The sequence below is a fragment of the Primulina huaijiensis genome, chromosome 8 (genome assembly GCF_012295235.1).
Source record: "Primulina huaijiensis isolate GDHJ02 chromosome 8, ASM1229523v2, whole genome shotgun sequence".
Taxonomy (NCBI): Eukaryota; Viridiplantae; Streptophyta; class Magnoliopsida; order Lamiales; family Gesneriaceae; genus Primulina; species Primulina huaijiensis.
In genome coordinates, this window is record NC_133313.1 from 10,279,954 (window position 1) to 10,290,992 (window position 11,039).

Genomic DNA, 11,039 nt, shown 5'->3' on the forward strand with positions numbered 1-11,039 from the left:
TGCCGAAGCTCAACTTGATCTTGGATTTCCCTGTTCAAACCACAAAGAAAACGAGCCATCTTCGCCTCATTATCTTCCTCAATATTAGCCCTAATCATGACTACTTCCATCTCCTTATAGTAGTCCTCAACTCTCTTCACCTCTTGCCTTAAAGTTTGTAGCCTCTTAAACATCTCCCTATAGTAGTGGTTGGGCAAAAACCTTTTTCTCATCACTCTCTTCATCTCATCCCAAGTTTCTATGGGCCTCTCATTACCACCTCCTGGTGGTCACAAATTGATCCCACCAAATGAGAGCATAGTCAAAAAATTCAACCACCGCCAACCTCACCTTCTTTTGTTCGGAATAGTGGTGACACTCAAACACAAACTCTACCCTCTTTTCCCAATCTAAATATGCCTCCGGATCAGATTTCTCATGGAACGAAGGGATTTTCATTTTAATACTACCCATATTACCATCTTCCCTATTCCCATCATATCTACCCCGAACGGCTTCTCTTCTACCTCTACCAATTCCTCTACCTCTTCCATTCCTACCCCAATTATCATTTTGGCTCTCCTCTTCTCCTCCAAAATCAAACTCTTCCTCTTCTCCTTCTCTACCCATATTTTTAGGATTTGATTTTTTTTTCACTCGTACTAACCTCAAGCCTATCCAACCGCTCATGTAATGGCTCCATCTCAACCTTCAACATTCTACTAAAATGCCCAAATAACGCCTCCATTTGTACTTTAGATAACCCCGGGTTCGAACTATCTCCTACCTCCCTCTCCATTTAATTTCAGTTTGTACCTGCAAGAAAACGTTAGTAGAAAACAATATGTTCCTCACCCAAATGCTCACGGTCACTCCAAAGAAATTCACTCGTCTCTCCTCTCGTATTTTGTTTGCTCACAACAAATACTCACTAGTCACTCCAAAGAAATATCACTCACACTCAAATGTTTCCACTCGAATTTGATGTCTCTCTCTAAAGGGTGCTCAAGCTTTGTATTCGTCTATCAAACAATCAAGTTCAAACTCGTGAACAAATGCGATCGACTCACGTGGACTGCGTAGACAAGCAAGTTGAAGATAGATATAATTTTTTTTTTTGACTGTGTGAGACACTTCTATATGACTCACAAAAAGGAATAGAACAAAATATTAAAAAGAAATATTGGCAAATTTTCGAATTTTAAGAATTCTTTTTTTTTTTTTGCTCTTAAAATTCCGAAAATTCAGAGAAAAATAATACACGAAGCTTCGTGTATCATAGATTCACGAACGACGTAGAATAATAGAACAAATCAGATCTGAAAGCGGAACTAAAGAATAATTAGATCTGAAGGATAACTTACTTGAATTCAATGAACCTAAGCTCTGATACCAAATGATGTGAATCCACGTACGAATAAAAGCAAACACGATAAAATATGAATCGCGCCCTCAATTTAATATCGAACAAGGAATTCGTGTTGTCCCGATCTTTTGAATCAAGTGCGTGTGTTGTGATTTTCACCTCTAAACTATGAAGAGTTTAGCAACAAATAATCACGAGATAAATAATCGAAAATTATGACGAACCTTCAAAAAACAAGTCTAAGACAATCCGCACAAGCACGATCGACAAACGCCACAAAGTTAAAAACTTTGATAAGTTTGATTTTTGTTTACAAAGCTAAAGCCTTGAAAAAGTTGAGAGAAAACTCAAAAACTTTTATAAAATATCAATGATAATCTGAATAATGTTCAATTTTTCGTCCATATATTGACTACAAATCAAAAGATATGATAAATCTAGTTACCTAACTAATTAAAACTCTAAAATAGGAAAAGATAATGTTTCTCGGAACAAGGCGCGCTCGAGCGCGAGATTCAACCGCTCGGGCGCGGAGTCTTCTGGACCGGTCGCGCTCGGTTTCTCATATTTTACCGATCGGGCGCCGCTGCTTCTGGAGTTCACGTCCTGGACAGTATGTTTGGCGCTCGGGCGGTAAGATTTGGCTGCTCGGGCGCCGTGGTATCTGGACTCCTCTTGATTTAGCACTTGAATAACGTTCCTTTGTCTCCCAAACTTATTTCCATGCATCTCAAACCCTTCAGCACTTTGCACCTCGCTTGTAAGTCCTTCTTCCTTGCTCATAAGCCCCTGCAACGCCTCTTTAAACTTCTTCAGTCGTCCCCTCGTGATTGGTCCCGCTGGTGACTCTAAGGGATCCCATGCTTTCCTTGGGACGTGCACATCCGTGTTCGCATCATTCTTGAAAAGGATTTGTCGTCAAATCTAGTTCGTCACCTACATCAAACAACGACAAGTCACTAACATTAAAAGTAGAACTCACGTTATACTCACCTGGTAGATCGAGTTTGTAGGAGTTGTCATTGATCCTTTCAAGGACTTGAAATGGTCCATCACCCCTAGGCAACAGCTTTGAACGTCTCTTCTCGGGGAACCTTTCCTTTCTCAAGTGTAGCCACACCCAATCACCTTTCTCAAATATCACCTTCTTTTTTCTCTTGTTGGCTTGCTTTGTGTATTGTTCATTCTTCTTTTCAATATTAGCTTTGACCTTCTCATGCAAACTCCTAACAAATTCCGCCTTCTTTTTCCCATCCATGTTTAACCTTTCACTCACAGGTAAAGACATCAAATCCAACGGAGTCAAAGGATTAAAACCATAAACAATTTCAAATGACGAATAGTTCGTAGTAGAATGCACGCAACGATTATAAGTAAACTCAACAAATGGCAAACAATTTTCCTAATTCTTCAAGTTCTGTTTAAGAATAGCACGCAAAAGTGTTCCTAATGTCCTATTGACAATTTCAGTTTGCCCATCCGTTTGAGGATGACAAGTAGTAGAAAATAACAATTTTGTGCCAAGTTTAGCCCATAAAGTCTTCCAAAAGTAACTCAATAATTTAACATCGTGATCAGAAACAATAGTCCTAGGCATGCCATGCAACCTAACGACTTCTCTAAAGAACACATCCGCAATGTTTGAAGCCTCATCAGTTTTGTGACAAGCAATGAAATGTGCCATCTTAGAGAATCTATCAACAACAACAAATATTGAATCCCTCCCCGTCTTAGTCCTAGGCAACCCCAAAACAAAGTCCATAGAAATGTCAACCCAAGGCTCACTAGGAGCAGGAAGTGGTGTATACAATCCATGTGGTTGTGTTCTAGACTTAGCTTGTCTACAAGTTATGCACTTATCACAAACGCGCTCAACATCACGCTTCATGTGTGGCCAATAGAAATGTTCATGCAATGCACTTAAAGTTTTTGCCACACCAAAGTGTCCCATCAAACCACCCCCATGTGTCTCCCTAACAAGTAATTCGCGAATTGATGATTTAGGGATGCACAACCTATCTTCTTTAAAAAAGAAACCATGATGCAAATAAAATTTGTCATGTGGACCATGCATACATGTTTCAAAGACACTCTTAAAATCCTCATCTAGCACATACAACTCCTTGACATGCTCAAACCCCAATATTTTAGACTCCAAGGTAGAGAAAAGTATGTACCTTTGTGATAGTGCGTCGGCCACTACATTTTCCTTACCTTGTTTGTACTTGATTATGTATGGGAATGTCTCTATGAATGCCACCCACTTGGCATGCCGCTTGTTCAGCTTTTGTTGCCCCTTAAGGTGCTTTAGAGACTCATAATCCGTATGAATCACAAACTCCTTAGGCCTTAAGTAGTGCTGCCACGTCTCTAGAGTCCTCACAAGTGCGTAGAACTCCTTATCATACGTGGGATAATTCAGGGCGGCTCCATTGAGTTTCCCTCTAAAGTACGCCACGGGTCGTCCCCCTTGCATCAAAACTCCGTCGATACCTACGCCTGAAGCATAACATTCAATTTCAAACGTATTAGCAAAGTCAGGCAAAACAAGTAAAGGAGCATTAATTAATTTTTGCTTAATAGTATTAAAAGACTTCTCTTGCTCCTCGCCCCAATGGAATGGAACGTTCTTCTTGATCACCGCTGTCATGGGTGCTGCCAATGTGCTAAAATCCTTTATAAACCTCCTATAGAAGCTTGCAAGTCCATGAAAACTTCGGACTTGACCAACAGTAGTAGGCGATGGCCAATCTCGAATGGCACTTACCTTGTCCTCATCCGCTTGTATCCCCTGTGAGCTTACCACAAAACCAAGAAAGACAAGCTTGCTTGTACAAAAATCACATTTCTTTAGGTTAGCATATAGATTTTCAGCCCTTAGTGTGATTAGCACAAGTTTCAAGTGATCAACATGCTCATCCAAGTCTTTGCTATATACTAGTATATCATCAAAGTAAACAACAACAAATTTTCCTATATATGCACGCAAGACATGGTTCATTAACCTCATAAAGGTGCTAGGAGCTTTAGTTAAGCCAAATGGCATCACCATCCACTCATACAACCCGTACTTGGTTTTCAAAGCAGTCTTCCACTCATCACCTTCCCTCATCCTAATTTGGTGATAACCACTTTTCAAATCAATTTTGCTAAAGATACAAGCACCACGCAACTCATCTAACATGTCATCTAGTCTAGGTATGGATGCCTATACTTAATGGTTATGTTATTGATTGCCCTACAATCCACACACATACGCCATGACCCATCTTTCTTAGGAACTAATAAAACAGGTACAGCACAAGGAGACATGGACTCACGCACAAAACCCCTATCTAACAACTCACTTACCTGCCGTTGAAGCTCCTTAGCCTCCTCCGGATTGCTCCTATAAGCTGGAAGATTTGGCAATGCACTCCCGGGCACCAAATCAATTTGGTGCTCAATCCCCCTCAATGGTGGTAGCCCTTGAGGTAGGTCCTCCGGAAATATATCATCAAATTCCTGCAAAAATGAAACAACAATGCTCGGAAGGGACCCCGGCTATATCGCTTGTGTTAAAGAGGATCTCTTTATAAAGAATCAACACAAGTGGTTCATGTGTGTGCATCAATTGCTTCAACTCACTTTTTTGGGCCATGTATGTTTTCTTTTTGGCCTCTTTCCTCTCATTTTCCTTTCCCTCATTTTCTTTCCTCTCCTTTTTCTTTTGTATGGCTATCTCACTTTTTTTGTCACTCTTTTTTTCAGCCATTTCATTTTTACTTTCAAAGGTCATCTCACTTTTTAATTCACTCTTTTTTTCGGCCTCATCTCTCCTCTTTTTTTTCAATTGGTCCTCCAACACTTGCTTTGAGGACAAAGGAAGTAAGACAATGGACTCCTTTTTCAACACAAATGAATACATGTTCTTGAACCCATCATGTGTCACTCGCCTATCATATTGCCAAGGTCGACCCAACAAGATATGGCAAGCATGCATAGGTACCACATCACACAAGACCTCATCCACATACCTCCCAATAGAAAAAGGCACTATATTTTGTTAGAATATACATGATCAAAATGACATTTTGTATTTTGATGCAACGCTTATTTGATCATGTATATATTTTTGATTATATATTGAAATGTATTTTAAATCCTTCTTCCCTTCAAGAAAAATTTAAACTCTGCTGTTACTTTATGAAATCGGGTCAGAGCGTTACATTTAGTGGTATCAGAGAAACGTTCTCCGGACCAATGCATATGAGTTCGTCTACTTTCAACAGTCCGGGTTTGTCTTCTTCTATATCTATGTATTGTTATTGGTTGATATGTATTGTGTGAGCACATTGTAGGATTTAATGTGATAACCAAAAGCTCTGATACCAAATGATATGAATCCAAGTACGAATAAAAAGCAAACACGATTAAAATTGAATCGCGCCCTCAATTTAAAAAAGAACAAGGAATTCGTTGTTGTGTCCCGATCTTTTGAATCAAGTATGGTGTGATTTTCACCCCTAAACTACGAGGTTTAGTAATAAAGAATCACGATGAAAACAATCGAAATTTAGAACGAACCTTCAAAAAACAAGACAATTACAATCCGCACAAGACGATCGACAAACGCCACAAAGTTAAAAATTTTGATAAGTTTGATTTTTTTGTTTACAAAGCAAAAGCCTTGAAAGTTGAGAGCAAAGTTCTCAAAAGTTTTTGATATTCAATGAATAATGATCTGAATAATGTCCCAAAATTCTTCCAATATGTTTACATAATCAAGATATGAAATCTAGTTTCCAAAATAATTAAAACACTTAGGAAAAAAAATCTGCGCCGCGCGCATATGCGCGCCCCGACTCGCTCATATGCGCGCAAGTCTCTGCCTATGTCGCGCATATGCGCGCCTTAATCTGGCGCATGTGCGCGAGATCTTCTGTCCAGATTTGCGCTCCGTTTTGCATGGATGCTTGAATAATGTCCACATGATCCCCATGCATCACGAACCTTTCATCACTCTGTATCTCACTTGTAAATCCGCCTTCTTTGCTCATAAGCCCATTCAATGCTTCTTTGAACCTCTTCAGACGTCCTCTCGTGATTGGTCCATCCGGCAACTCTAAAGGGTCCCCTGCTTTCCACGCCTTCATCGGGCCTACCATGATCGCATCATCCTCCCCTTCTTGAAAAGGATTTGTCCTCAAATCTCTGCTACCTACACGCAAATTAAACAAGTTAGTAATAACAATGATTATATGACTAACATGCTTACCTTTAAACTCAAGTTTGTAGGTGCTATCATCGGTTCGCTCCAACCACACTTGAAATCTCAGCTCCACGGTTGCCCTTTCTATGTATTCACCTATTACTACGGACGATAAATAACACATTACACCAAATAATAACAATAGGATATCATTAAGTATCAAAAAAATCAGATTTCTCCCCTTCTTAGCCCTAGTTAGCAAGACAACAAATCCCATACACATGTACGACATTAGCTCACTAGGAATAAGACGCAGTTCATACACGATATAAAAATCTAGCCGACATGGCAATCTCTTATAAGCAATGCATGTTTCAAAATCCCACTCACTATGCCTCTTCATATGCAACCAACATATATAATCATGCACGTTATCAAACATAAAACCACCACAAGTAAAATAATAACCATGCAAGTAGGATGCACTAAATGTACTATGCACGCAATCATTTAACTCATCACAAGAATTTAAGTCTAATGCACGTGAACTCTTGTAGCAAACAAATACCACTAACTTAATAACTCGTGGAAAATCAAAGTTAATAATAGGTACATGCATTTCATCAATAGTCTCAAATCCATAACAATCAAAGAATAAGGATGAATTGACACACAGTCCCTTAACCATCAAATTCGTAACTCTCTCTACAACTTTTTGAAAGCAAAACAACACAAAATTAAGGTAAGGACGCAAATCATACCTCTTAGTCGTTGTAGTGGTAACTACCCTTACCTCATGGTGATTGCTCTTAACTTCATATGTGTTGTCCCATTGCATTCTCACACCGTCAACTTTTGCTCGCCTCCTCATCATGACAATACGAGAATCCTGCAAAGAAGAATTAACACCGCTCGGGATTGAACCGGCTATATCTTCACAATATGGATAAACCACTTTGTACAACTGTACAGGAAATGGTTTATGCAAGAATAAACAACTCTCAACCTCGCTCTTTTCACTCCTTTGGGCCTTCAAATTATTTTTATTTTCTTTTTCTTTTTCTTTGGCCTCTTTTTCTCTCTCTTTTTTCTTTTCTATGGTCATCTCACCTTTTTGTTCACTCTCTCTTTCGACCATATCTCTCTTCTTTTTTTTCAAATGGTCCTCCAACACTTGCTTTGGGGACAAAGGAAGTAATACAATGGATTCCTTCTTCAATACAAATGAATACCTATTCTTGTATCCATCATGTGTCACTCGCCTATCATATTGCCACGGCCTACCCAACAAGATATGACAAGCATGCATTGGTACCACATCACACAAGACCTCATCCACATATTTCCCTATAGAAAAAGGCACTAGCACTTGTTTGTTAACCTTCACTTCCGCACAATCATTCAACCATTGAATCCTATATGGTTGAGGGTGCTTTAATGTAGGTAACCCCAATTTCTCCACCATTTCAACACTAGCCACATTAGTACAACTCCCCCCATCTATGATTAGATTGCAAACTTTTTGGTTTACAAAACACCTAGTATGGAACAAGTTCTCCCTTTGGTTAGTCTCCTCCTCCTTGACTTGGGCACTCATAATTCGCCTAGTCACTAGTGCTTCACCTACAACTGCCTCATAACCCTCGTCAGGATCCTCTAATGCAGGCATCTCATCATCATCACCCTCACTTTGAGACTCATATTCACCATAGTCATTTAAAATCATTACCCTTTTATTAGGACATTCACTAGAAATATGACCTAACCCTTGACACCTAAAACATTTAACATCTCTAGATCGATTAGAAGGAGTTTCAGATTTACCTTGCACTCCTTGTTTAGGCGCCTCTTGTTTGGTCTCAAATTTGGGCTTGGTCACCACCTTGTTCTCCTCACGTTTCACCACATTTGATCGCCATGAAGATGATGAACCCCCAGTTGGATTGGTGCGGCCAACTCCACGCCTTTTGAGTTGTTGCTCCACTTTTATGGCCATTTGCACCATCTCGTCTAGATCCAAGTAGTGCCGAAGCTCAACTTGATCTTGGATTTCCCTGTTCAAACCACAAAGAAAACGTGCCATGGTCGCCTCATTATCTTCCTCAATATTGGCCCTAATCATGACTACTTCCATCTCCTTATAGTAGTCCTCAACACTCTTCACCCCTTGCCTCAAAGTTTGTAGTCTCTTAAACATCTCCCTATAGTAGTGGTTGGGCACAAACCTTTTCCTCATGACCCTCTTCATCTCATCCCAAGTTTCAATGGGATTCTCATTATACCTCCTCCTAGTGGTCACTAGTTGATCCCACCAAATGAGAGCATAGTCTAGAAATTCCACCACCGCCAACCTAACCTTCTTTTGCTCGGAGTAGTGGTGACATTCAAACACGAACTCTACCCTCTTTTCCCACTCTAAGTATGCCTCCGGGTCAGATTTCCCATGGAACGATGGAATTTTCATCTTAATACTACCCATGTTTCCATCCTCCCTATTCCCATCATATCTACCCCTTACGGCCTCTCTTTTCCCTCTACCAAATCCTCTACCTCTTCCAATCCTACCCCAATTTTCGTTTTGGCTCTCCTCATCTCCTCCAAAATCAAACTCTTCCTCTTCTTCTTCTCTACCCATATTTTTAGGATTTGATTTTTTTCCACTCGCACTAACCTCAAGCCTATCCAACCGCTCATGTAATGGCTCCATCTCAACCTTCAACATCCTACTAAAATGCCCAAATAACGCCTCCATTTGTACTTTAGATAACCCCGGGTTCGAACTATCTCCTACCTCCCTCTCCATTTAATTTCAGTTTGTACTTGCAAGAAAAACGTTAGTAGAAAACGATATGTTCCTCACCCAAATGCTCACGGTCACTCCAAAGAAAGTCGCTCGTCACTCCTCTCAATTTTTTTTTTCCTCACAAAAAATACTCACCGTTCACTCCAAATAAAATTCACTCGGACTCAAGTATTTTCACTCAAATTCGAGGGTTCCCTCAAGGTGCTCAAGCTTTGTATTTGCGTATATCAAACAATCAAGTTCAACTTGTGAACAAATGTGATCGATTCACTTGGACTGCGTAGACAAGAAATTTGAAGTTATGCTTTTTTTTTTGTTTGACTATGAGAGACAATTGAGTATGACTCTATCAAGAAATTAGAACAAAATACCAATAAGAAATATTGGTGAATTTTCGGATTTTTGGTACTTTTTTTTTTTTTTTTTGCTCTAAGAATTCCGAAAATTCAAAGAAAAATAAATAAGACACAAAATTTCGTGTATCACAAATTCACCAACGACGAAGAATGATAGAACCAAACAGATTTGAAAGCAGAACTAAAGGATAATTAGATCTGATAAATAGAACGAAGGATAAACTTACTTGAATTCAATTAACCAAAAGCTCTGATACCAAATGATATGAATCCAAGTACGAATAAAAAGCAAACACGATTAAAATTGAATCGCGCCCTCAATTTAAAAACGAACAAGGAATTCGTTGTTGTGTCCCGATCTTTTGAATCAAGTATGGTGTGATTTTCACCCCTAAACTACGAGGTTTAGTAATAAAGAATCACGATGAAAACAATCGAAATTTAGAACGAACCTTCAAAGAACAAGTCAATGACAATCCGCACAAGACGATCGACAAACGCCACAAAGTTAAAAACTTTGATAAGTTTGATTTTTTTTTGTTTACAAAGCAAAAGCCTTGAAAGTTGAGAGAAAAGTTCTCAAAAGTTTTTGATATTCAATGAATAATGATCTGAATAATGTCCCAAAATTCGTCCAATATGTTTACATAATCAAGATATGAAATCTAGTTTCCAAAATAATTAAAACACTAACTTAGGAAAAAAAATCTGCGCCGCGCGCATATGCGCGCCCCGACTCGCGCATATGCGCGCGAGTCTCTGCCTATGTCGCGCATATGCGCGCCTTAATCTGGCGCATATGCGCGAAGCCCACTGTTAAAGTCTTCGGTGTCCAGTACTTCTCGAGCACATGCGCGAAGACAGGGCGCGCATATGCGCGAGCTCGCGCACATGCGCCGCGAAGGGGCGCGCATATGCGCGAGAAGTACTGGACACCGAAGACTTTAAAAGCTCAGATGCACTTTGTGGGACCCGGGCTCAGATGCACTTTGTGGGACCCGGGCTCTAACTCGATTATCTTTGGGATTAATTGGATCTTTGTTAGAAAATGTGTGTCAAAATTTTGCTTTTAACATACTACACATACATAAGATTTATTGCATTTCATTAAAAGCAAATACATGTCTTGTTTCGTTGATAAAATCAAACTAGTGTTTAAAAGTATTAATACATGTCTAATACAACAACTAGTTTCTTCTGCTACGCCCGTGATCACCACGCTATCACCTCTCAATCATCCTCGTCTCGACCCTGATCCTGCCCCACCTGTTGTTATGCACACATACAGACACAACAACAGCCGAAAACTCCGGTGAGAACAAATCCCAGTATAAAACATGGTAC

The 11,039-nt window shown here is 39.7% G+C and overlaps 1 pseudogene; it reads right to left on the reverse strand.

Annotated features, from left to right (window-relative positions):
• Positions 1 to 252: 252 nt before the first annotated feature.
• LOC140982058 (uncharacterized) lies at positions 253 to 9,015 on the reverse strand (annotated as a pseudogene).
• Positions 9,016 to 11,039: the final 2,024 nt, after the last annotated feature.